Genomic DNA, 26,052 nt, shown 5'->3' with positions numbered 1-26,052 from the left:
GTCATCCCGAGCCCCATCATCTCCTCTCCTCAGTCATCCCGAGCCCCATCATCTCCGCTCCTCAGTCATCCCGAGCCCCATCATCTCCTCTCCTCAGTCATCCCGAGCCCCATCATCTCCTCTCCTCAGTCATCCCGAGCCCCATCATCTCCTCTCCTCAGTCATCCCGAGCCCCATCATCTCCGCTCCTCAGTCATCCCGAGCCCCATCATCTCCTCTCCTCAGTCATCCCGAGCCCCATCATCTCCTCTCCTCAGTCATTCCGAGCCCCATCATCTCCTCTCCTCAGTCATCCCGAGCCCCATCATCTCCTCTCCTCAGTCATTCCGAGCCCCATCATCTCCTCTCCTCAGTCATCCCGAGCCCCATCATCTCCCCTCCTCAGTCATCCCGAGCCCCATCATCTCCCCTCCTCACATCCTCAGTTAATAATTGTATTATACATTCATAAGCTTCTGCCTGTTTATGTTGGAAGTTGTACTGTGCATAATTGTGTACTTATAATGTATTGCTAGGTCATAAGGCCATTACACCCAGTATACAGGACAGGAGAAGTGGTACTGTGCAGTGTATATATATATATATATATATATATATATATATATATATACAGAATAGGAGCAGATACTCTTTACCTGTCAGCGCTCGGGTGTTTGTGGATCCAGTGTCATTTCTGCTCCATGATGACTCTACACAGGAAAGGTCGGGGCTATAATTGGCCGCTCACGCTGAGGCCTCCTGCATTACTAACAAGACATTAACCCTTAGGCAGAACAGGTGGGTGCCTTGGGTGTCATTGAGATTGGGCACAATTTATAGTTTTATAGATACAGTAGTTGATCAGTGTTTATAAGAATGGGTGCCTTCAGCTGTTGCAAAACTAAAACTCCCAGCATGTCCAGACAGCTGTGGATAAACATAGGGATTATCATAATATTGTGATACATAGAGATATACATGGATTATTATTATTATACAGTGATACATGTGGATTATTATTATTAATTATGATTATTATTATACTGTGATACATGTGGATTATTATTATTAATTATGATTTATTATTATACAGTGATACATGTGGATTATTATTATTAATTATGATTATGATTATTATACAATGATACACGTGGATTACCCTGACACCCCCAGTGATCCCCAGTCGCAGTGGTGAGCTGCAGTGATCAGGATCCTCCCTGCTGTCTCTTTAAGGCTGCACAGTAGCACAGAGTGGCCCAGCCTCCTGCCTGAGGAATGGGAAGCAGTTCCTGATGTGATCCTGGGCAGTGTACACACACACACACACCCTGCACAGCCTCAGCAACACTGCCCGCTCTGCTGTGCCCTGGAATGGACCCCCTGGCACCGGCCTGAGACCCTCCAGCCTGCACCCTGGTAAGGCCTCTGCCCCCTCCTCTGGGCTTTATTGTCCTGTTCTCCCAAAATCACAACAGCTGCAAAAACAAGTGGAGCAGAAAGATTCGGGGACCGAGGAGCATTAACCCTTCATCCTGCCTGGGCATCACCAGGGCCCGGGGTACAGGGCATCATGGCACTGCCAGCCTGGGAATTCTGCATGTAATGGAATGGAAGCTTATGGATGTAGCAGAGCTGGATTTGGCATTTAACTGTCTGTAAGTACTGCTACTGTAATGTATGTGACCTGCAGTCCTATGTAACACCACAGATAACACAGTGATAACTCTCTGAGTACAGATAATGTATAGATGTGACCTGCAGTCCTATGTAACACCACAGATAACACAGTGATAACTCTCTGAGTACAGATAATGTATAGATGTGACCTGCAGTCCTATGTAACACTACAGATAACAGTGATACCTCTCTGAGGACAGATAATGTATAGATGTGACCTGCAGCCCTATGTAACACCACAGATAACACAGTGATAACTCTGATTACAGATAATGTATAGATGTGACCTGCAGTCCTATGTAACACCACAGATAACAGTGATAACTCTCTGAGTACAGATAATGTATAGATATGACCTGCAGTCCTATGTAACACCACAGATAACACAGTGATAACTCTCTGAGTACAGATAATGTATACATGTGACCTGCAGTCCTATGTAAAACAACAGATAACACAGTGATAACTCTCTGAGTACAGATAATGTAGTAGATGTGACCTGCAGTCCTATGTAACACCACAGATAACAGTGATAACTCTCTGAGTACAGATAATGTAGTAGATGTGACCTGCAGTCCTATGTAACACCACAGATAACAATATCTCTCTGAGTACAGATAATGTATAGATGTGACCTGCAGTCCTATGTAACACCACAGATAACAGTGATAACTCTCTGAGTACAGATAATGTATAGATGTGACCTGCAGTCCTATGTAACACCACAGATAACAGTGATAACTCTCTGAGTACAGATAATGTAGTAGATGTGACCTGCAGTCCTATGTAACACCACAGATAACAGTGATAACTCTCTGAGTACAGATAATGTATAGATGTGACCTGCAGTCCTATGTAACACCACAGATAACACAGTGATAACTCTCTGAGTACAGATAATGTATAGATGTGACCTGCAGTCCTATGTAACACCACAGATAACAGTGATAACTCTCTGAGTACAGATAATGTATAGATGTGACCTGCAGTCCTATGTAACACCACAGATAACAGTGATAACTCTCTGAGTACAGATAATGTATAGATGTGACCTGCAGTCCTATGTAACAACACAGATAACAGTGATAACTCTCTGAGTACAGATAATGTATACATGTTACCAGCAGTCCTATGTAACACCACAGATAACACAGTGATAACTCTCTGAGTACAGATAATGTATAGATGTGACCTGCAGTCCTATGTAACACCACAGATAACAGTGATAACTCTCTGAGTACAGATAATGTATAGATGTGACCTGCAGTCCTATGTAACACCACAGATAACACAGTGATAACTCTCTGAGTACAGATAATGTATAGATGTAACCTGCAGTCCTATGTAACACCACAGATAACAGTGATAACTCTCTGAGTACAGATAATGTATAGATGTGACCTGCAGTCCTATGTAACACCACAGATAACAGTGATAACTCTCTGAGTACAGATAATGTATAGATGTGACCTGCAGTCCTATGTAACACCACAGATAACAGTGATAACTCTCTGAGTACAGATAATGTAGTAGATGTCACCTGCAGTCCTATGTAACTGATTGACAGCTGTATATAAATAATGCCTTAGATGTTCCCTGCAGTCCTATGTAATTCCACAGAAAACAGCGATGACTCCTATATATAAATAATGCATTAGATGATACCTGCAGTCCTATGTAACTGTCACAGCTGTATAAACGATGCATTAGATGTCACCTGCTGTCCTGTGGGACATTACAGATGATTGGCGACAATTTACCGCATATGCTTCAGTATATTTTGCAGTCCTATGTAGAGTGATGTCCCAGATAACACATGTAGTGACAGCCTCAGCTCTGCTACATCTGTATCTATCACAGACACTTGTTGTCCGGTCTCAGCGCTGATACATTGTTGCGGATCTGTTGCGGTTGTCAGCGCGGGTTCCTGGTTGTCAGCACTGACATAGCAGTCACTATATATATATATATATATATATATATATATATACACACACACATCCTGGCGGCTTGTTGTGAGGAGCGGCGTGTAGTTGAGAGGAGTTCGCATTTTCTCCGTCTTTCGATTTAGTTTCTGTTCACTTCTGAATTTCTGTTACAGTGTATCTGTCTTTGCATTACAACCTCTTAATTGTCAGCTCTGTGACTAATAGTCAGCGACTAGTCAGAGTCAGTAACACGTATGTGACTAATCTACCTGTTCCCCACAATGCCTGACGTCTAACGCCGCAATGTCAGGAATTTAACCCCTTGATTTCCGGGGCACTTTAGCTTCTCTTTATACTCATTTTACAACAAAATATTATTTACGGTTATAGAACTATCCTCGTGAAATATAGATGTAGCAGAGCTGGGTTTGTTCATTCGAAGTTTTAGCAGGTGCACGTGAATACGTAGTGTTCTTACCTGCAGTCCCATGTAAAATCACAAATAATACTTTGTTTAATACTAAACTCTGGTGCATCGTGGCCAACCTGACGTGCCGGGCACTGGTGTCTCTAACAAGCTCAGCTCTGCTACGTCTGTACTGTGTATTTTCTGCCTTCACCTTCGGCGCAGGGGTTAACAAGGCGGACGGGCGCTTCCTCGCTGTCTCTGCTTGTTTTTTTTGTTCTATGGTAAATCTAAGAGTTTTGGAAATCTGTAAAGGGGCGCAGGTGTTTGTGGTTTTGGCGCAGCGTAGAGGAATATGTGTAATGTTCAACAGCCCAGAGACGTCTGGAGGGGAACGTCTCCCGTAGAGGGAAACAGGTGACGACGCAAGAGGTTCTGCAGGAGATATAGGACATGGGGGAGGGGGGGAGGGGAAATTCAGAAATTCAAGTTATACTGCAGTGTTTTTTCAAACATTGTGCCTCCAGCTGTTGCAAAACTACAACTCCAAGGGCATGCTTGGAGTTGTAGTTTTGCAACAGCTTGAGACACACTGGTTAGGAAACACAGCTCTGAGCATTTTTGGTCTCCCATCCACTGCCCAGACCATGATACCAGCTGCTTAGCATGCTGGGGGTTTTAGTTTTGCAACAGCTGGAGGCACACTGGTTGGGAAACATTGCTCTAAGCACTTGTGGTCGCCCATCCACTGTCTGGACCAAGATACCTGCTGCTTAGCATGCTGGGGGTTGTAATTTTGCAACAGCTGGAGGCACACTGGTTGGGAAACATTGCTTTGAGCATTGTTTGTCTCCCATCCACTGTCTGGACCAAGATACCTGCTGTGTAGCATGCTGGGGGTTGTAGTTTTGTAACAGCTGGAGGCATTCTGGTTGGGAAACCCTGCTCGGAGAATTGTTGGTCTCCCATCCACTGCCCAGACCGCGATACCTGCTGCTTAGCATTTTGGGGGTTGTAGTTTTGCAACAGCTTGAGACACACTGGTTGGAACACACTGTTCTACTGAGAAGGACACTGCAGTACCACCTGCCACTGCTAGAGGGCGCTCTTGTCCCACGCTGCCTCCTGCTGATGTTGGATGCTGCAGCTCGGGAGAAGAAAGGCCTTGTTGTGCTGCAGCTTCTGTTCAGTGTAACAGCAGAAAACATCCCAAGTGAGGCCGGACACAGCGAATGAGAAGAAGAGGCGTCTGCAGCGAACTCCCGGCAATTGACGTAATCCCGAATGTTCCCTTCTGTTTCCTTCTGGTGTCAGATGCAATAAAATGTTCTGGGATCCTGCGCTAATACTGATGTCAAAGAAAACAGAATAATCACTGTAACAGATCCCCAGCTCTAAAACTGCACCATGAGACATGAGTGTAGATGTAGATGACAGTGAGTGTAGATGTAGATGACAGTGAGTGTAGATGTAGATGACAGTGAGTGTAGATGACAGTGAGTGTAGATGTAGAGGACAGTGAGTGTAGATGTAGATGACAGTGAGTGTAGATGTAGAGGACAGTGAGTGTAGATGTAGATGACAGTGAGTGTAGATGTAGAGGACAGTGAGTGTAGATGTAGATGACAGTGAGTGTAGATGTAGATGACAGTGAGTGTAGATGTAGATGACAGTGAGTGTAGATGTAGATGACAGTGAGTGTAGATGTAGATGACAGTGAGTGTAGATGTAGATGACAGTGAGTGTAGATGTAGATGACAGTGAGTGTAGATGTAGAGGACAGTGAGTGTAGATGTAGATGACAGTGAGTGTAGATGTAGATGACAGTGAGTGTAGATGTAGATGACAGTGAGTGTAGATGTAAATGACAGTGAGTGTAGATGTAGATGACAGTGAGTGTAGATGTAGATGACAGTGAGTGTAGATGTAGATGACAGTGAGTGTAGATGACAGTGAGTGTAGATGTAGATGACAGTGAGTGTAGATGTAGATGACAGTGAGTGTAGATGACAGTGAGTGTAGATGTAGAGGACAGTGAGTGTAGATGTAGATGACAGTGAGTGTAGATGTAGATGACAGTGAGTGTAGATGTAGAGGACAGTGAGTGTAGATGTAGATGACAGTGAGTGTAGATGTAGAGGACAGTGAGTGTAGATGTAGATGACAGTGAGTGTAGATGTAGATGACAGTGAGTGTAGATGTAGATGACAGTGAGTGTAGATGTAGATGACAGTGAGTGTAGATGTAGATGACAGTGAGTGTAGATGTAGATGACAGTGAGTGTAGATGTAGAGGACAGTGAGTGTAGATGTAGATGACAGTGAGTGTAGATGTAGATGACAGTGAGTGTAGATGTAGAGGACAGTGAGTGTAGATGTAGATGACAGTGAGTGTAGATGTAGATGACAGTGAGTGTAGATGTAGAGGACAGTGAGTGTAGATGTAGATGACAGTGAGTGTAGATGTAGATGACAGTGAGTGTAGATGTAGAGGACAGTGAGTGTAGATGTAGATGACAGTGAGTGTAGATGTAGATGACAGCGAGTGTAGATGTAGATGACAGCGAGTGTAGATGTAGATGACAGCGAGTGTAGATGTAAATTACAGTGAGTGTAGATGTAGATGACAGTGAGTGTAGATGTAGATGTAAGTGAGTGTAGATGTAGATGACACTGAGTGAAGATGTAGATGACAGTGAGTGTAGATGTAGATGACAGTGAGTGTAGATGGTGATGACAGTGAGTGTAGATGTAGAGGACAGTGAGTGTAGATGTAGAGGACAGTGAGTGTAGATGTAGATGACAGTGAGTGTAGATGTAGAGGACAGTGAGCGTAGATGTAGATGACAGTGAGTGTAGATGTAGATGACAGTGAGTGTAGATGTAGATGACAGTGAGTGTAGATGTAGATGACAGTGAGTGTAGATGTAGATGACAGTGAGTGTAGATGTAGATGACAGTGAGTGTAGATGTAGAGGACAGTGAGTGTAGATGTAGATGACAGTGAGTGTAGATGTAGAGGACAGTGAGCGTTGATGTAGAGGACAGTGAGTGTAGATGTAGATGACAGTGAGTGTAGATGTAGATGACAGTGAGTGTAGATGACAGTGAGTGTAGATTTAGATGACAGTGAGCGTAGATGTAGATGACAGTGAGTGTAGATGACAGTGAGTGTAGATGTAGAGGAAAGTGAGTGTAGATGTAGATGACAGTGAGTGTAGATGTAGATGACAGTGAGTGTAGATGTAGATGACAGTGAGTGTAGATGTAGAGGACAGTGAGTGTAGATGTAGATGACAGTGAGTGTAGATGACAGTGAGTGTAGATGTAGATGACAGTGAGTGTAGATGTAGAGGACAGTGAGTGTAGATGTAGATGACAGTGAGTGTAGATGTAGATGACAGTGAGTGTAGATGTAGATGACAGTGAGTGTAGATGTAGATGACAGTGAGTGTAGATGTAGATGACAGTGAGTGTAGATGTAGATGACAGTGAGTGTAGATGTAGATGACAGTGAGTGTAGATGTAGATGACAGTGAGTGTAGCTGTAGATGACAGTGAGTGTAGATGTAGATGACAGCGAGCGTAGATGTAGATGACAGTGAGTGTAGATGTAGATGACAGTGAGTGTAGATGTAGATGACAGTGAGTGTAGATGTAGATGACAGTGAGTGTAGATGTAGATGACAGTGAGTGTAGATGTAGAGGACAGTGAGTGTAGATGTAGAGGACAGTGAGTGTAGATGTAGAGGACAGTGAGTGTAGATGACAGTGAGTGTAGATGTAGATGACAGTGAGTGTAGATGTAGATGACAGTGAGTGTAGATGTAGATGACAGTGAGTGTAGATGTAGATGACAGTGAGTGTAGATGACAGTGAGTGTAGATGTAGATGACATTGAGTGTAGATGTAAATGACAGTGAGTGTAGATGTAGAGGACAGTGAGTGTAGATGTAGATGACAGTGAGTGTAGATGTAGATGACAGTGAGTGTAGATGTAGATGACAGCGAGTGTAGATGTAGATGACAGCGAGTGTAGATGTAGATGACAGCGAGTGTAGATGTAAATTACAGTGAGTGTAGATGTAGATGACAGTGAGTGTAGATGTAGATGACAGTGAGTGTAGATGTAGATGACAGTGAGTGTAGATGTAGATGACAGTGAGTGTAGATGTAGATGACAGTGAGTGTAGATGTAGATGACAGTGAGTGTAGATGTAGATGACACTGAGTGAAGATGTAGCTGACAGTGAGTGTAGATGTAGATGACAGTGAGTGTAGATGGTGATGACAGTGAGTGTAGATGTAGAGGACAGTGAGTGTAGATGTAGAGGACAGTGAGTGTAGATGTAGATGACAGTGAGTGTAGATGTAGAGGACAGTGAGCGTAGATGTAGATGACAGTGAGTGTAGATGTAGATGACAGTGAGTGTAGATGTAGAGGACAGTGAGTGTAGATGTAGATGACAGTGAGTGTAGATGTAGAGGACAGTGAGCGTAGATGTAGAGGACAGTGAGTGTAGATGTAGATGACAGTGAGTGTAGATGTAGAGGACAGTGAGTGTAGATGTAGATGACAGTGAGTGTAGATGTAGAGGACAGTGAGTGTAGATGTAGAGGACAGTGAGCGTAGATGTAGATGACAGTGAGCGTAGATGTAGATGACAGTGAGTGTAGATGTAGATGACAATGAGTGTAGATGTAGATGACAGTGAGTGTAGATGACAGTGAGTGTAGATGTAGATGACAGTGAGTGTAGATGTAGATGACAGCGAGCGGAGATGTAGATGACAGTGAGTGTAGATGTAGATGACAGTGAGTGTAGATGACAGTGAGTGTAGATTTAGATGACAGTGAGCGTAGATGTAGATGACAGTGAGTGTAGATGACAGTGAGTGTAGATGTAGAGGACAGTGAGTGTAGATGTAGATGACAGTGAGTGTAGATGACAGTGAGTGTAGATGTAGAGGACAGTGAGTGTAGATGTAGATGACAGTGAGTGTAGATGTAGATGACAGTGAGTGTAGATGTAGAGGACAGTGAGCGTAGATGTAGATGACAGTGAGTGTAGATGACAGTGAGTGTAGATGTAGATGACAGTGAGTGTAGATGTAGATGACAGTGAGTGTAGATGTAGATGACAGTGAGTGTAGATGTAGATGACAGTGAGTGTAGATGTAGATGACAGTGAGTGTAGATGTAGATGACAGTGAGTGTAGATGTAGATGACAGTGAGTGTAGATGTAGATGACAGTGAGTGTAGATGTAGATGACAGTGAGTGTAGATGTAGAGGACAGTGAGTGTAGATGTAGATGACAGTGAGTGTAGATGTAGATGACAGTGAGTGTAGATGTAGAGGACAGTGAGTGTAGATGTAGATGACAGTGAGTGTAGATGTAGATGACAGTGAGTGTAGATGTAGAGGACAGTGAGTGTAGATGTAGATGACAGTGAGTGTAGATGTAGATGACAGTGAGTGTAGATGTAGAGGACAGTGAGTGTAGATGTAGATGACAGTGAGTGTAGATGTAAATTACAGTGAGTGTAGATGTAGATGACAGTGAGTGTAGATGTAGATGTAAGTGAGTGTAGATGTAGATGACACTGAGTGAAGATGTAGATGACAGTGAGTGTAGATGTAGATGACAGTGAGTGTAGATGGTGATGACAGTGAGTGTAGATGTAGAGGACAGTGAGTGTAGATGTAGATGACAGTGAGTGTAGATGTAGAGGACAGTGAGCGTAGATGTAGATGACAGTGAGCGTAGATGTAGATGACAGTGAGTGTAGATGTAGATGACAGTGAGTGTAGATGTAGATGACAGTGAGTGTAGATGTAGATGACAGTGAGTGTAGATGTAGATGACAGTGAGTGTAGATGTAGAGGACAGTGAGTGTAGATGTAGATGACAGTGAGTGTAGATGTAGAGGACAGTGAGCGTTGATGTAGAGGACAGTGAGTGTAGATGTAGATGACAGTGAGTGTAGATGTAGATGACAGTGAGTGTAGATGACAGTGAGTGTAGATTTAGATGACAGTGAGCGTAGATGTAGATGACAGTGAGTGTAGATGACAGTGAGTGTAGATGTAGAGGAAAGTGAGTGTAGATGTAGATGACAGTGAGTGTAGATGACAGTGAGTGTAGATGTAGAGGACAGTGAGTGTAGATGTAGATGACAGTGAGTGTAGATGTAGATGACAGTGAGTGTAGATGTAGATGACAGTGAGTGTAGATGTAGAGGACAGTGAGTGTAGATGTAGATGACAGTGAGTGTAGATGACAGTGAGTGTAGATGTAGATGACAGTGAGTGTAGATGTAGAGGACAGTGAGTGTAGATGTAGATGACAGTGAGTGTAGATGTAGATGACAGTGAGTGTAGATGTAGAGGACAGTGAGTGTAGATGTAGATGACAGTGAGTGTAAATGTAGATGACAGTGAGTGTAGATGTAGATGACAGTGAGTGTAGATGTAGATGACAGTGAGTGTAGATGTAGATGACAGTGAGTGTAGATGTAGATGACAGTGAGTGTAGATGTAGATGACAGTGAGTGTAGATGTAGATGACAGTGAGTGTAGATGTAGATGACAGTGAGTGTAGATGTAGATGACAGTGAGTGTAGATGTAGATGACAGTGAGTGTAGATGTAGATGACAGTGAGTGTAGATGTAGATGACAGTGAGTGTAGATGTAGATGACAGTGAGTGTAGCTGTAGATGACAGTGAGTGTAGATGTAGATGACAGCGAGCGTAGATGTAGATGACAGTGAGTGTAGATGTAGATGACAGTGAGTGTAGATGTAGATGACAGTGAGTGTAGATGTAGATGACAGTGAGTGTAGATGTAGATGACAGTGAGTGTAGATGTAGAGGACAGTGAGTGTAGATGTAGAGGACAGTGAGTGTAGATGTAGAGGACAGTGAGTGTAGATGACAGTGAGTGTAGATGTAGATGACAGTGAGTGTAGATGTAGATGACAGTGAGTGTAGATGTAGATGACAGTGAGTGTAGATGTAGATGACAGTGAGTGTAGATGACAGTGAGTGTAGATGTAGATGACAGTGAGTGTAGATGTAAATGACAGTGAGTGTAGATGTAGAGGACAGTGAGTGTAGATGTAGATGACAGTGAGTGTAGATGTAGATGACAGTGAGTGTAGATGTAGATGACAGCGAGTGTAGATGTAGATGACAGCGAGTGTAGATGTAGATGACAGCGAGTGTAGATGTAAATTACAGTGAGTGTAGATGTAGATGACAGTGAGTGTAGATGTAGATGACAGTGAGTGTAGATGTAGATGACAGTGAGTGTAGATGTAGATGACAGTGAGTGTAGATGTAGATGACAGTGAGTGTAGATGTAGATGACAGTGAGTGTAGATGTAGATGACACTGAGTGAAGATGTAGCTGACAGTGAGTGTAGATGTAGATGACAGTGAGTGTAGATGGTGATGACAGTGAGTGTAGATGTAGAGGACAGTGAGTGTAGATGTAGAGGACAGTGAGTGTAGATGTAGATGACAGTGAGTGTAGATGTAGAGGACAGTGAGCGTAGATGTAGATGACAGTGAGTGTAGATGTAGATGACAGTGAGTGTAGATGTAGAGGACAGTGAGTGTAGATGTAGATGACAGTGAGTGTAGATGTAGAGGACAGTGAGCGTAGATGTAGAGGACAGTGAGTGTAGATGTAGATGACAGTGAGTGTAGATGTAGAGGACAGTGAGTGTAGATGTAGATGACAGTGAGTGTAGATGTAGAGGACAGTGAGTGTAGATGTAGAGGACAGTGAGCGTAGATGTAGATGACAGTGAGCGTAGATGTAGATGACAGTGAGTGTAGATGTAGATGACAATGAGTGTAGATGTAGATGACAGTGAGTGTAGATGACAGTGAGTGTAGATGTAGATGACAGTGAGTGTAGATGTAGATGACAGCGAGCGGAGATGTAGATGACAGTGAGTGTAGATGTAGATGACAGTGAGTGTAGATGACAGTGAGTGTAGATTTAGATGACAGTGAGCGTAGATGTAGATGACAGTGAGTGTAGATGACAGTGAGTGTAGATGTAGAGGACAGTGAGTGTAGATGTAGATGACAGTGAGTGTAGATGACAGTGAGTGTAGATGTAGAGGACAGTGAGTGTAGATGTAGATGACAGTGAGTGTAGATGTAGATGACAGTGAGTGTAGATGTAGAGGACAGTGAGCGTAGATGTAGATGACAGTGAGTGTAGATGACAGTGAGTGTAGATGTAGAGGACAGTGAGTGTAGATGTAGATGACAGTGAGTGTAGATGACAGTGAGTGTAGATGTAGAGGACAGTGAGTGTAGATGTAGATGACAGTGAGTGTAGATGTAGAGGACAGTGAGTGTAGATGTAGAGGACAGTGAGTGTAGATGTAGATGACAGTGAGTGTAGATGTAGATGACAGTGAGTGTAGATGTAGAGGACAGTGAGTGTAGATGTAGATGACAGTGAGTGTAGATGACAGTGAGTGTAGATGTAGATGACAGTGAGTGTAGATGTAGAGGACAGTGAGTGTAGATGTAGAGGACAGCGAGCGTAGATGTAGATGACAGTGAGTGTAGATGACAGTGAGTGTAGATGTAGATGACAGTGAGTGTAGATGTAGAGGACAGTGAGTGTAAATGTAGATGACAGTGAGTGTAGATGTAGATGACAGTGAGTGTAGATGTAGATGACAGTGAGTGTAGATGTAGATGACAGTGAGTGTAGATGTAGATGACAGTGAGTGTAGATGTAGATGACAGTGAATGTAGATGTAGATGACAGTGAGTGTAGCTGTAGATGACAGTGAGTGTAGATGTAGATGACAGCGAGCGTAGATGTAGTTGACAGTGAGTGTAGATGTAGATGACAGTGAGTGTAGATGTAGATGACAGTGAGTGTAGATGTAGATGACAGTGAGTGTAGATGTAGATGACAGTGAGTGTAGATGTAGATGACAGTGAGTGTAGATGTAGATGACAGCGAGCGTAGATGTAGATGACAGCGAGCGCAGATGTAGATGACAGTGAGTGTAGATGTAGATGACAGTGAGCGTAGATGTAGATGACAGTGAGTGTAGATGGTGATGACAGTGAGTGTAGATGTAGAGGACAGTGAGTGTAGATGTAGAGGACAGTGAGTGTAGATGTAGATGACAGTGAGTGTAGATGTAGAGGACAGTGAGCGTAGATGTAGATGACAGTGAGTGTAGATGTAGATGACAATGAGTGTAGATGTAGATGACAGTGAGTGTAGATGTAGATGACAGTGAGTGTAGATGTAGATGACAGTGAGTGTAGATGTAGATGACAGTGAGTGTAGATGTAGATGACAGTGAGTGTAGATGTAGATGACAGTGAGTGTAAATGTAGATGACAGTGAGTGTAGATGTAGATGACAGTGAGTGTAGATGTAGATGACAGTGGGGGAGATTTATCAAAACCTGTCCAGAGGAAAAGTTGCCCAGTTGCCCATAGCAACCAATCACATCGCTTCTTTCATTTTTAACAAGGCCTCTGAAAAATGAAAGAAGCGATCTGATTGGTTGCCATGGGCAACTGGGCAACTTTTCCTCTGGACAGGTTTTGATTAATCTCCCCTAGTGAGTGTAGATGTAGATGACAGAGAGTGTAGATGAGAGTGAGTGTAGATGTAGATGAGAGTGAGTGTAGATGTAGATGAGAGTGAGTGTAGATGTAGATGACAGTGAGTGTAGATGTAGATGACAGTGAGTGTAGATGTAGAGGGCAGTGAGTGTAGATGTAGAGGACAGTGAGTGTAGATGTAGATGACAGTGAGTGTAGATGTAGATGACAGTGAGTGTAGATGTAGATGACAGTGAGTGTAGATGTAGATGACAGTGAGTGTAGATGTAGATGACAGCGAGTGTAGATGTAGATGACAGTGAGTGTAGATGTAGATGACAGTGAGTGTAGATGTAGATGACAGTGAGTGTAGATGTAGCTGACAGTGAGTGTAGATGTAGATGACAGTGAGTGTAGATGACAGTGAGTGTAGATGTAGAGGACAGTGAGTGTAGATGTAGATGACAGTGAGTGTAGATGTAGATGACAGTGAGTGTAGATGTAGATGACAGCGAGTGTAGATGTAGATGACAGTGAGTGTAGATGTAGATGACAGTGAGTGTAGATGTAGATGACAGTGAGTGTAGATGTAGCTGACAGTGAGTGTAGATGTAGATGACAGTGAGTGTAGATGTAGATGACAGTGAGTGTAGATGTAGATGACAGTGAGTGTAGATGTAGATGACAGTGAGTGTAGATGTAGATGACAGTGAGTGTAGATGTAGAGGACAGTGAGTGTAGATGTAGATGACAGCGAGCGTAGATGTAGCTGACAGTGAGTGTAGATGTAGATGACAGTGAGTGTAGATGTAGATAACAGTGAGTGTAGATGTAGATGACAGTGAGTGTAGATGTAGATGACAGTGAGTGTAGATGTAGATGACAGTGAGTGTAGATGTAGATGACAGTGAGTGTAGATGACAGTGAGTGTAGATGTAGATGACAGTGAGTGTAGATGTAAATGACAGTGAGTGTAGATGTAGAGGACAGTGAGTGTAGATGTAGATGACAGTGAGTGTAGATGTAGATGACAGTGAGTGTAGATGTAGATGACAGTGAGTGTAGATGTAGATGACAGCGAGTGTAGATGTAGATGACAGCGAGTGTAGATGTAAATTACAGTGAGTGTAGATGTAGATGACAGTGAGTGTAGATGTAGATGACAGTGAGTGTAGATGTAAATTACAGTGAGTGTAGATATAGATGACAGTGAGTGTAGATGTAGATGACAGTGAGTGTAGATGTAGATGACAGTGAGTGTAGATGTAGATGACAGTGAGTGTAGATGTAGATGACAGTGAGTGTAGATATAGATGACAGTGAGTGTAGATGACAGTGAGTGTTTGCTCAGTTGAGGTCACTGTCTCTGTTCACACTGATATTATTGGTGATTGTTTCCCATCACTGTTGATTTTATATGGAGGCGTCATAGACATCGGCCGTTCACTCGATTCATAGTTCTGCATGAATGGCGACCATGGCCCCGGGCCCCGTCCTGATCACTGGTGACACTTGTAATTAGGATATTGAGTACAGTGCAGTGAGCGGGCGAGGGTGAGGGGGTGATGGGTAATCCTGCCATTCAGTATGGGGGGGGGGGGGGGGGGGCGCTGCCAGGAAGAGGAGCCGTGTCCCTGATCACAGAGAACGGGTACAGAACTGTTTATGTGATACAGGGATCATACAGATAATACCGCTGTGGACCCTGTATAGTAGAGTGCTGTTGGCTGTCCCGGCATGTTGGGAGTTAAAGTTTTTTGGAACATCTGGAGGCCCACAGTTTGAGACCGCTGCACTACAGTTACGGCCCCCATTACTGTCCAGGAATGAGACCTTATTATATGGGAATAATCTGCTTTGTAGTTTATGACATTCTGTACATTCCCCATTAAGTGACTTCACCTGAGACCCTGTCAGAGGATCAATCCCGACATTTACTGGGGTCGACCTCAACATTGTAAAACACCAAGTAACTGCGTCTGTCTGCACCGACCCCAAACACCAGACACCTCTCCATGATCCCATAGGAGGAACTACTGGAAAAAGAGATTTTCATGTGTTTGACCCTCACCTTAAAGCATGCTGGGGAATTTCTATGTACAAGAATATAACTACTATAATACTGCTCCTATATACAAGAATATAACTGCTATAATACTGCTCCTATATACAAGAATATAACTACTATAATACTGCTCCTATATACAAGAATATAACTACTATAATACTGCTCCCTATATGCAAGAATATATCTACTATAATACTGCTCTTATATACAAGAATATAACTACTATAATACTGCTCTTATATACAAGAATATAACTACTATAATACTGCTCCTATATACAAGAATATAACTACTATAATACTGCTCTTATATACAAGAATATAACTACTATAATACTGCTCCTATATACAAGAATATAACTACTATAATACTGTCTCCTATATACAAGAATATAACTACTATAATACTGCTCCTATATACAAGAATATAACTACTATAATACTGCCCCTATATACAAGAATATAACTACTATAATACTGTACCTATATACAAGAATATAACTACTATAATACTGCTCCTATATACAAGAATATAACTACTATAATACTGCTCCTATATACAAGAATATAACTACTATAATACTGCTCCTATATACAAGAATATATCTACTATAATACTGCTCTTATATACAAGAATATAACTGCTATAATACTGCTCCTATATACAAGAATATAACTACTATAATACTGTCTCCTATATACAAGAATATAACTACTATAATACTGCCCCTATATACAAGAATATAACTACTATAATACTGCTCCTATATACAAGAATATAACTACTATAATACTGCTCCTATATACAAGAATATAACTACTATAATACTGCTCCTATATACAAGAATATAACTACTATAATACTGCTCCTATATACAAGAATATAACTACTATAATACTGCTCCTATATACAAGAATATAACTACTATAATACTGTCTCCTATATACAAGAATATAACTACTATAATACTGCTCCTATATACAAGAATATAACTACTATAATACTGCCCCTATATACAAGAATATAACTACTATAATACTGTCTCCTATATACAAGAATATAACTACTATAATACTGCCCCTATATACAAGAATATAACTACTATAATACTGTCTCCTATATACAAGAATATAACTACTATAATACTGCTCCTATATACAAGAATATAACTACTATAATACTGCCCCTATATACAAGATTATAACTACTATAATACTGTCTCCTATATACAAGAATATAACTACTATAATACTGCTACTATATACAAGAATATAACTACTATAATACTGCTCTTATATACAAGAATATAACTACTATAATACTGCTCCTATATACAAGAATATAACTACTATAATACTGCTCCTATATACAAGAATATAACTACTATAATACTGCTCCTACATACAAGAATATAACTACTATAATACTGCTCCTATATACAAGAATATAACTACTATAATACTGCTCCTATATACAAGAATATAACTATTATAATACCGCTCTATATACAAGAATATAACTACTATAATACTGCTCCTATATACAAGAATATAACTACTATAATACTGCTCCTATATACAAGAATATAACTACTATAATACTGCTCCTATATACAAGAATATATCTACTATAATACTGCCTCCTATATACAAGAATATAACTACTATAATACTGCTCCTATATACAAGAATATAACTACTATAATACTGCTCCTATATACAAGAATATAACTACTATAATACTGCTCCTATATACAAGAATATAACTACTATAATTCTGCTCCTATATACAAGAATATAACTACTATAATACTGCTCCTATATACAAGAATATAACTACTATAATACTGCTCCCTATATACAAGAATATAACTACTATAATACTGCTCCCTATATGCTAGAATATAACTACTATAAAACTGCTCCTATATACAAGAATATAACTACTATAATACTGCTCCTATATACAAGAATATAACTGCTATAATACTGCTCCTATATACAAGAATATAAGTACTATAATACTGCTCCTATATACAAGAATATAACTACTATAATACTGCCCCTATATACAAGAATATAACTACTATAATACTGCTCCTATATACAAGAATATAACTACTATAATACTGCTCCTATATACAAGAATATAACTACTATAATACTGCCCCTATATACAAGAATATAACTACTATAATACTGCTCCTATATACAAGAATATAACTACTATAATGCTGCTCTAATATACAAGAATATAACTACTATAATACTGTCTCCTATATACAAGAATATAACTACTATAATACTGCTCCTATATACAAGAATATAACTACTATAATACTGCTCCTATATTCAAGAATATAACTACTATAATACTGCCTCCTATATACAAGAATATAACTACTATAATACTGCTCCTATATACAAGAATATAACTACTATAATACTGTTCCTCTATACAAGAATATATCTACTATAATACTGCTCCTATGTACAAGTATATAACTACTATAATACTGCTCCTATATACAAGAATATAACTACTATAATACTGCTCTTATATACAGGAATATAACTACTATAATACTGCTCCTATATACAAGAATATAACTACTATAATACTGCTCCTATATACAAGAATATAACTACTATAATACTGTCTCCTATATACAAGAATATAACTACTATAATACTGCTCTTATATACAAGAATATAACTACTATAATACTGCTCCTATATACAAGAATATAACTACTATAATACTGCTCCTATATACAAGAATATAACTACTATAATACTGCCTCCTATATACAAGAATATAACTAATATAATACTGCTCTTATATACAAGAATATAACTACTATAATACTGCTTCTATATACAAGAATATAACTACTATAATACTTCTCCTATATACAAGAATATAACTACTATAATACTGCTCCTATATACAAGAATATAACTACTATAATACTGCCTCCTATATACAAGAATATAACTACTATAATACTGCTCTTATATACAAGAATATAACTACTATAATACTGCTTCTATATACAAGAATATAACTACTATAATACTTCTCCTATATACAAGAATATAACTACTATAATACTGCTCCTATATACAAGAATATAACTGTTACGCAGCGTTCTCTTATTCACAGCGCCCCGGTCAGACCTGCCGACCGGGTGCGCTGCGATGTTGCTCCCAGCCTGGATGCGATTAACGATGCGGGACGTGCCCGCTCGCGATGCGCATCTCGGCTCCCGTACCTGACCCGTTCCCCATCTGTGCTGTCCCGGCGCGCGCGGCCCTGCTCCCTAGGGCGCGCGCGCGCCGGGTCTCTGCGATTTAAAGGGCCACTGCGCCACTGATTGGCGCAGCAGGCCTAATCAGTATCTTCACCTGTGCACTCCCTACTTATACAGCGTTTCCTTGTGTGTTCCTAGCCTGTGTTCCAGAGCTCCTGCCGTTGCCTCTGACTACGATCCTTGCTGCCTGCCCCGACCTTCTGCTACGTCCGACCTTGCTTCTGTCTACTCCCTTGTACCGCGCTTATCTCAGCAGTTAGAGAGGTTGAGCCGTTGCTAGTGGATACGACCTGGTCACTACCGCCACAGCAAGACCATCCCGCTTTGCGGCGGGCTCTGGTGAATACCAGTAGTGACTTAGAACCGGTCCACCGACACGGTACACGCCAATCCCTCTCTGGCACAGAGGATCCACCTCCAGCCAGCCGAATCGTGACAGTAGATCCGGCCATGGATCCCGCTGAGGTCCCGCTGCCAGTTGTCACCGACCTCACCACGGTGGTTGCCCAGCAGTCGCAACAGATAGCGCAACAAGGCCACCAGCTGTCTCAACTGACCGTGATGCTACAGCAGCTGCTACCACAGCTTCAGCAATCATCTCCTCCGCCAGCTCCTGCACCTCCTCCGCAGCGAGTGGCCGCTTCAGGCCTACGATTATCCTTGCCGGACAAATTTGATGGGGACTCTAAGTTTTGCCGTGGTTTTCTGTCGCAATGTTCCCTGCACTTGGAGATGATGTCGGACCAGTTTCCTACTGAAAGGTCTAAGGTGGCTTTCGTAGTCAGCCTTCTGTCTAGGAAAGCTCTGTCATGGGCCACACCGCTCTGGGACCGCAATGACCCCGTCACTGCCTCTGTACACTCCTTCTTCACGGAGATTCGAAGTGTCTTTGAGGAACCTGCCCGAGCCTCTTCTGCCGAGACCGCCCTGCTGAACCTGGTCCAGGGTAATTCTTCTGTTGGCGAGTACGCCATCCAATTCCGTACTCTTGCTTCCGAATTATCCTGGAATAATGAGGCCCTCTGCGCGACCTTTAAAAAAGGCCTATCCAGTAACATTAAAGATGTGCTGGCCGCACGAGAAATTCCTGCTAACCTGCATGAACTTATTCATCTGGCCACCCGCATTGACATGCGTTTTTTCGAAAGGCGTCAGGAGCTCCGCCAGGATATGGACTTTGTTCGCACGAGGCGGTTTCTCTCCCCGGCTCCTCTCTCCTCTGGTCCACTGCAATCCGTTCCTGTGCCTCCCGCCGTGGAGGCTATGCAAGTTGACGGGTCTCGCTTGACACCTCAAGAGAGGACACGACGCCGCATGGAGAACCTTTGCCTGTACTGTGCCGGTACCGAACACTTCCTGAAGGATTGTCCTATCCGTCCTCCCCACCTGGAAAGACGCACGCTGACTCCGCACAAAGGTGAGACAGTCCTTGATGTCTACTCTGCTTCTCCACGTCTTACTGTGCCTGTGCGGATGTCTTCTTCTACCTTCTCAGCTATGGCCTTCTTGGATTCCGGATCTGCAGGAAATTTTATTTTGGCCTCTCTCATCAACAGGTTCAACATCCCGGTGACCAGTCTCGCCAGACCCCTCTACATCAACTCTGTTAATAATGAAAGATTGGACTGTACCGTGCGTTACCGCACGGAACCTCTTCTAATGTGCATCGGACCCCATCACTAAAAAATTTAATTTTTGGTCCTCTCTAACTGCACTTCAGAAATTCTTCATGGATTACCGTGGCTTCAACGCCATTCCCCAACCCTTGATTGGACCACATGGGAAATCAAGAACTGGGGTACTTCTTGCCACAAGGACTGTCTTAAACCGGCTCCCTCTACTCTCAGTCAAGACCCTGTGGTTCTCCCGGTATCTGGTGTTCCCAAGGCCTATCTGGATTTTGCTGATGTTTTTTGCAAGAAACAAGCAGAGACTTTGCCTCCTCACAGGCCTTATGACTTTCCTATTGACCTCCTCCCGGGTACTACTCCACCCCGGGGCAGAATCTATCCCCTGTCTGCTCCGGAAACCCAAGCCATGTCGGAGTACATCCAAGAGAACTTAAAAAAGGGGTTTATCTGCAAGTCTTCCTCTCCTGCCGGAGCTGGATTTTTTTTTGTTTCCAAAAAAGACGTCTCCCTACGCCCTTGCATTGATTACCGCGGACTTAATAAAATCACTGTAAAAAAACGCTACCCCCTACCTCTTATCTAAGGACTCTTTGACCGCCTACGAGGTGCCCACATCTTTACCAAGCTGGACTTAAGAGGTGCTTATAATCTCATTCGCATCAGGGAGGGGGACGAATGGAAGACTGCATTTAACACTAGAGATGGACACTTTGAATATCTGGTTATGCCCTTTGGGCTTTGCAACGCCCCTGCCGTCTTCCAAGACTTTGTAAATGAAATTTTTCGTGATCTTCTGTATACCTGTGTTGTGGTTTACCTGGACGATATTCTGATTTTTTCTGCTAACCTAGAAGAACACCGCCAGCATGTCCGCATGGTTCTTCAGAGACTTCGGGACAATCAATTATATGCCAAAATGGAAAAATGTCTCTTTGAATGTCAGTCTCTTCCTTTCCTAGGATACTTAGTCTCTGGCCAGGGACTACAAGTGGACCCAGATAAACTATCTGCTGTATTGGATTGGCCACGCCCCTCCGGACTCCGCGCTATCCAACGTTTTTTGGGGTTCGCCAATTATTACTGTCACGATGCCGGCTGGCAGGTAGTGGATCCTCTGTGCCAGAGAGGGATTGGCGTGGACCGTGCTAGTGGATCGGTTCTAAGTCACTACTGGTTTTCACCAGAGCCCGCCGCAAAGCGGGATGGTCTTGCTGCGGCGGTAGTGACCAGGTCGTATCCACTAGCAACGGCTCAACCTCTCTGACTGCTGAAGATAGGCGCGGTACAAGGGAGTAGACAGAAGCAAGGTCGGACGTAGCAGAAGGTCGGGGCAGGCAGCAAGGATCGTAGTCGGGGGCAACGGCAGGAGGTCTGGAACACAGGCTAGGAACACACAAGGAAACGCTTTCACTGGCACAATGGCAACAAGATCCGGCGAGGGAGTGAAGGGGAAGTGAGGTATAAATAGGGAGTGCACAGGTGAACACACTAATTGGAACCACTGCGCCAATCAGCGGCGCAGTGGCCCTTTAAATCGCAGAGACCCGGCGCGCGCGCGCCCTAGGGAGCGGGGCCGCGCGCGCCGGGACAGGACAGACGGAGAGCGAGTCAGGTACGGGAGCCGGGATGCGCATCGCGAGCGGGCGCCACCCGCATCGCGAATCGCATCCCGGCTGGAGACGGTATCGCAGCGCACCGGGTCAGTGGAGCTGCCCGGAGCGCTGCGGTAGCGAGAGAGAGGCGAGCGCTCCGGGGAGGAGCGGGGACCCGGAGCGCTCGGCGTAACAGTACCCCCCCCCTTGGGTCTCCCCCTCTTCTTAGAGCCTGAGAACCTGAGGAGCAGACTTTTGTCTAGGATGTTGTCCTCAGGTTCCCAGGATCTCTCTTCAGGTCCACAGCCCTCCCAATCCACCAAAAAGAACCTTTTTCCTCTGACCGTCTTGGAGGCCAGTATCTCTTTCACTGAGAAGACGTCAGAAGAACCGGAGACAGGAGTGGGAGAAACTAACTTGGGAGAGAAACGGTTGATGATGAGTGGTTTAAGAAGAGAGACATGAAAGGCATTAGGAATACGGAGAGAAGGAGGAAGAAGAAGTTTGTAAGAGACAGGATTAATTTGGCACAAGACTTTGAAAGGACCAAGATAGCGTGGACCCAGTTTGTAACTGGGGACACGAAAGCGGACATATTTAGCGGAGAGCCATACCTTGTCTCCGGGAGCAAAAATGGGGGAGCTCTTCTTTTCTTATCGGCAAACTTTTTCATGCGAGATGAAGCCTGTAAAAGAGAATTTTGGGTCTCTTTCCATATGGTGGAAAGATCACGAGTCACTTCATCTACAGCGGGCAAACCAGAGGGCAAGGGAGTAGGGAGGGGGGGAAGAGGGTGACGGCCGTACACCACGAAAAATGGGGATTTGGAGGAAGATTCAGAGACTCTAAAGTTATACGAGAATTCGGCCCATGGTAGAAGATCTGCCCAATCATCCTGGCGGGAGGAAACAAAATGCCGTAAATAATCACCCAAGACCTGGTTAATTCTTTCTACTTGTCCATTGGATTGAGGATGATATGCAGAAGAAAAGTTTAATTTAATCTTGAGTTGTTTACAGAGAGCCCTCCAGAATTTTGACACGAATTGGACGCCCCCATCCGAGACTATCTGTGTGGGCAACCCGTGAAGACGAAAAATGTGTACAAAAAATTGTTTAGCCAACTGAGGCGCTGAAGGAAGACCAGGAAGAGGGATGAAATGTGCCATCTTGGAGAATCGATCAACGACCACCCAAACAACAGTGTTGCCACGGGATGGGGGTAGGTCTGTAATAAAATCCATACCAATCAGAGACCAAGGCTGTTCGGGGACAGGCAGAGGATGAAGAAAACCAGCGGGCTTCTGGCGAGGAGTCTTATCCCGGGCACAGACAGTGCAGGCTCGCACAAAGTCCACGACATCCGTCTCCAGAGTCGGCCACCAATAGAAGCGAGAGATGAGTTGCACAGATTTCTTGATGCCTGCATGACCTGCGAGATGGGAGGAGTGACCCCATTTGAGGATTCCGAGGCGTTGGCGTGGAGAGACGAAGGTCTTCCCTGGAGGAGTTTGCCTGATGGAGGCTGGAGAAGTGGAAATCAGGCAGTCAGGAGGAATGATGTGTTGCGGAGAGAGTTCAACTTCCGAGGCATCCGAGGAACGAGAGAGAGCATCGGCCCTAATGTTCTTATCGGCAGGCCGAAAGTGAATTTCAAAATTAAATCGGGCAAAGAATAGAGACCACCTGGCCTGGCGAGGATTCAGCCGTTGGGCAGACTGGAGATAAGAGAGGTTCTTGTGATCGGTGTAAATAATAACTGGAAATCTTGATCCTTCCAGCAGATGCCTCCATTCCTCAAGTGCTAATTTAATGGCTAGAAGCTCTCGATCCCCGATGGAGTAGTTCCTCTCCGCCGGAGAGAAGGTCCTAGAAAAAAAACCACAAGTAACAGCATGCCCGGAAGAATTTTTTTGTAGAAGGACCGCTCCAGCTCCTACAGAGGAGGCATCAACCTCCAATAGGAAGGGTTTAGATGGGTCAGGTCTGGAGAGCACGGGAGCCGAAGAAAAGGCAGACTTGAGCCGTTTAAAGGCGTCTTCCGCTTGAGGAGGCCAAGACTTGGGATTGGCATTTTTTTTGGTTAAAGCCACGATAGGGGCCACAACGGTAGAAAAATGTGGAATAAATTGCCTGTAATAATTGGCGAACCCCAAAAAACGTTGGATAGCACGGAGTCCGGAGGGGCGTGGCCAATCTAAGACGGCAGAGAGTTTGTCTGGATCCATTTGTAGTCCCTGGCCAGAGACCAAGTATCCTAAGAAAGGAAGAGATTGGCATTCAAACAGACATTTCTCTATCTTGGCATAAAGTTGATTGTCACGAAGTCTCTGAAGAACCATACGGACATGCTGGCCGTGTTCTTCTAGATTGGCAGAAAAAATCAGGATATCGTCCAGATATACAACAACACAGGAGTATAAGAGATCACGAAAAATTTCATTAACAAAGTCTTGGAAGACGGCAGGGGCGTTGCACAGGCCAAAGGGCATGACCAGATACTCAAAGTGTCCATCTCTAGTGTTAAATGCCGTTTTCCATTCATCCCCCTCTCTGATGCGGATGAGATTATAAGCACCTCTTAAGTCCAGTTTGGTAAAGATGTGGGCACCTTGGAGGCGATCAAAGAGTTCAGAGATGAGGGGTAGGGGGTAGCGGTTCTTTACCGTGATTTTATTAAGACCGCGGTAGTCAATGCAAGGACGTAGAGAGCCATCTTTTTTGGACGCAAAGAAAAATCCGGCTCCGGCAGGAGAGGAGGATTTACGGATAAAGCCCTTTTTTAAATTTTCCTGGATGTACTCAGACATAGCAAGAGTCTCTGGGGCGGACAGAGGATAAATTCTGCCCCGGGGTGGAGTAGTGCCCGGGAGGAGGTCAATAGGACAATCATAAGGCCTGTGAGGAGGTAGAGTCTCAGCTTGTTTTTTGCAAAAAACATCCGCAAAGTCCATATAGGCCTTAGGGAGGCCGGTTACAGGGGGAACCACAGAGTCACGGCAAGGGGTACTGGGAACCGGTTTTAGGCAGTCCTTGAAACAAGAGGGCCCCCAACTCTTGATCTCCCCAGTGGACCAATCCAGGGTTGGGGAATGGAGTTGAAGCCAGGGTAGTCCAAGGAGAATTTTGGAAGTGCAATTGGGGAGGACCAAAAATTCAATCTTCTCGTGATGAGGTCCGATGCACATTAGAAGGGGCTCCGTGCGGAAACGTATGGTACAGTCCAATCTTTCATTGTTTACACAATTGATGTAGAGGGGTCTGGCGAGACTGGTCACTGGGATGTTGAACCTGTTGATGAGAGAGGCCAAAATAAAATTTCCTGCAGATCCGGAATCCAAGAAGGCCATGGTAGAGAAGGAGAAGGCAGAGGCAGATATCCGCACAGGCACAGTAAGACGTGGAGAAGCAGAGTAGACATCAAGGACTGTCTCACCTTTGTGCGGAGTCAGCGTACGTCTTTCCAGGCGGGGAGGACGGATAGGACAATCTTTCAGGAAGTGTTCGGTACTGGCACAGTACAGGCAGAGATTCTCCATGCGGCGTCGTGTCCTCTCTTGAGGTGTCAGGCGAGACCGGTCGACCTGCATAGCCTCCACGGCGGGAGGCACAGGAACGGATTGCAGGGGACCAGAGGAGAGAGGAGCCGGGGAGAAAAAACGCCTTGTACGAACAAAGTCCATATCCTGGCGGAGCTCCTGACGCCTTTCGGAAAAACGCAGGTCAATGCGAGTGGCTAGATGAATGAGTTCATGTAGGTTAGCAGGGATCTCTCGTGCGGCCAGAACATCTTTAATGTTGCTGGATAGGCCTTTTTTAAAGGTCGCGCAGAGGGCCTCATTATTCCAGGATAATTCTGA

At 43.7% G+C, this 26,052-nt stretch overlaps 1 protein-coding gene across 3 annotated transcripts in view; it reads left to right on the top strand.

Moving 5' to 3' along the window:
• Positions 1 to 1,221: 1,221 nt before the first annotated feature.
• DAAM2 (dishevelled associated activator of morphogenesis 2) overlaps positions 1,222 to 26,052 on the top strand; it is a 314,170-nt gene continuing 289,339 nt past the window's right edge. For 2 of the 3 annotated variants that reach the window (XM_056568637.1, XM_056568633.1), the window contains exon 1: positions 1,222 to 1,395. The gene's annotated coding sequence lies outside the window, so the exon portion shown is untranslated. The other variant, XM_056568634.1, reaches the window with a different exon arrangement.

The sequence above is a fragment of the Hyla sarda genome, chromosome 3 (assembly GCF_029499605.1).
Source record: "Hyla sarda isolate aHylSar1 chromosome 3, aHylSar1.hap1, whole genome shotgun sequence".
NCBI lineage: Eukaryota > Metazoa > Chordata > Amphibia > Anura > Hylidae > Hyla > Hyla sarda.
Note: the sequence above shows the minus strand (reverse complement) of the source record. Positions and strands in the feature narration are given on the sequence as shown.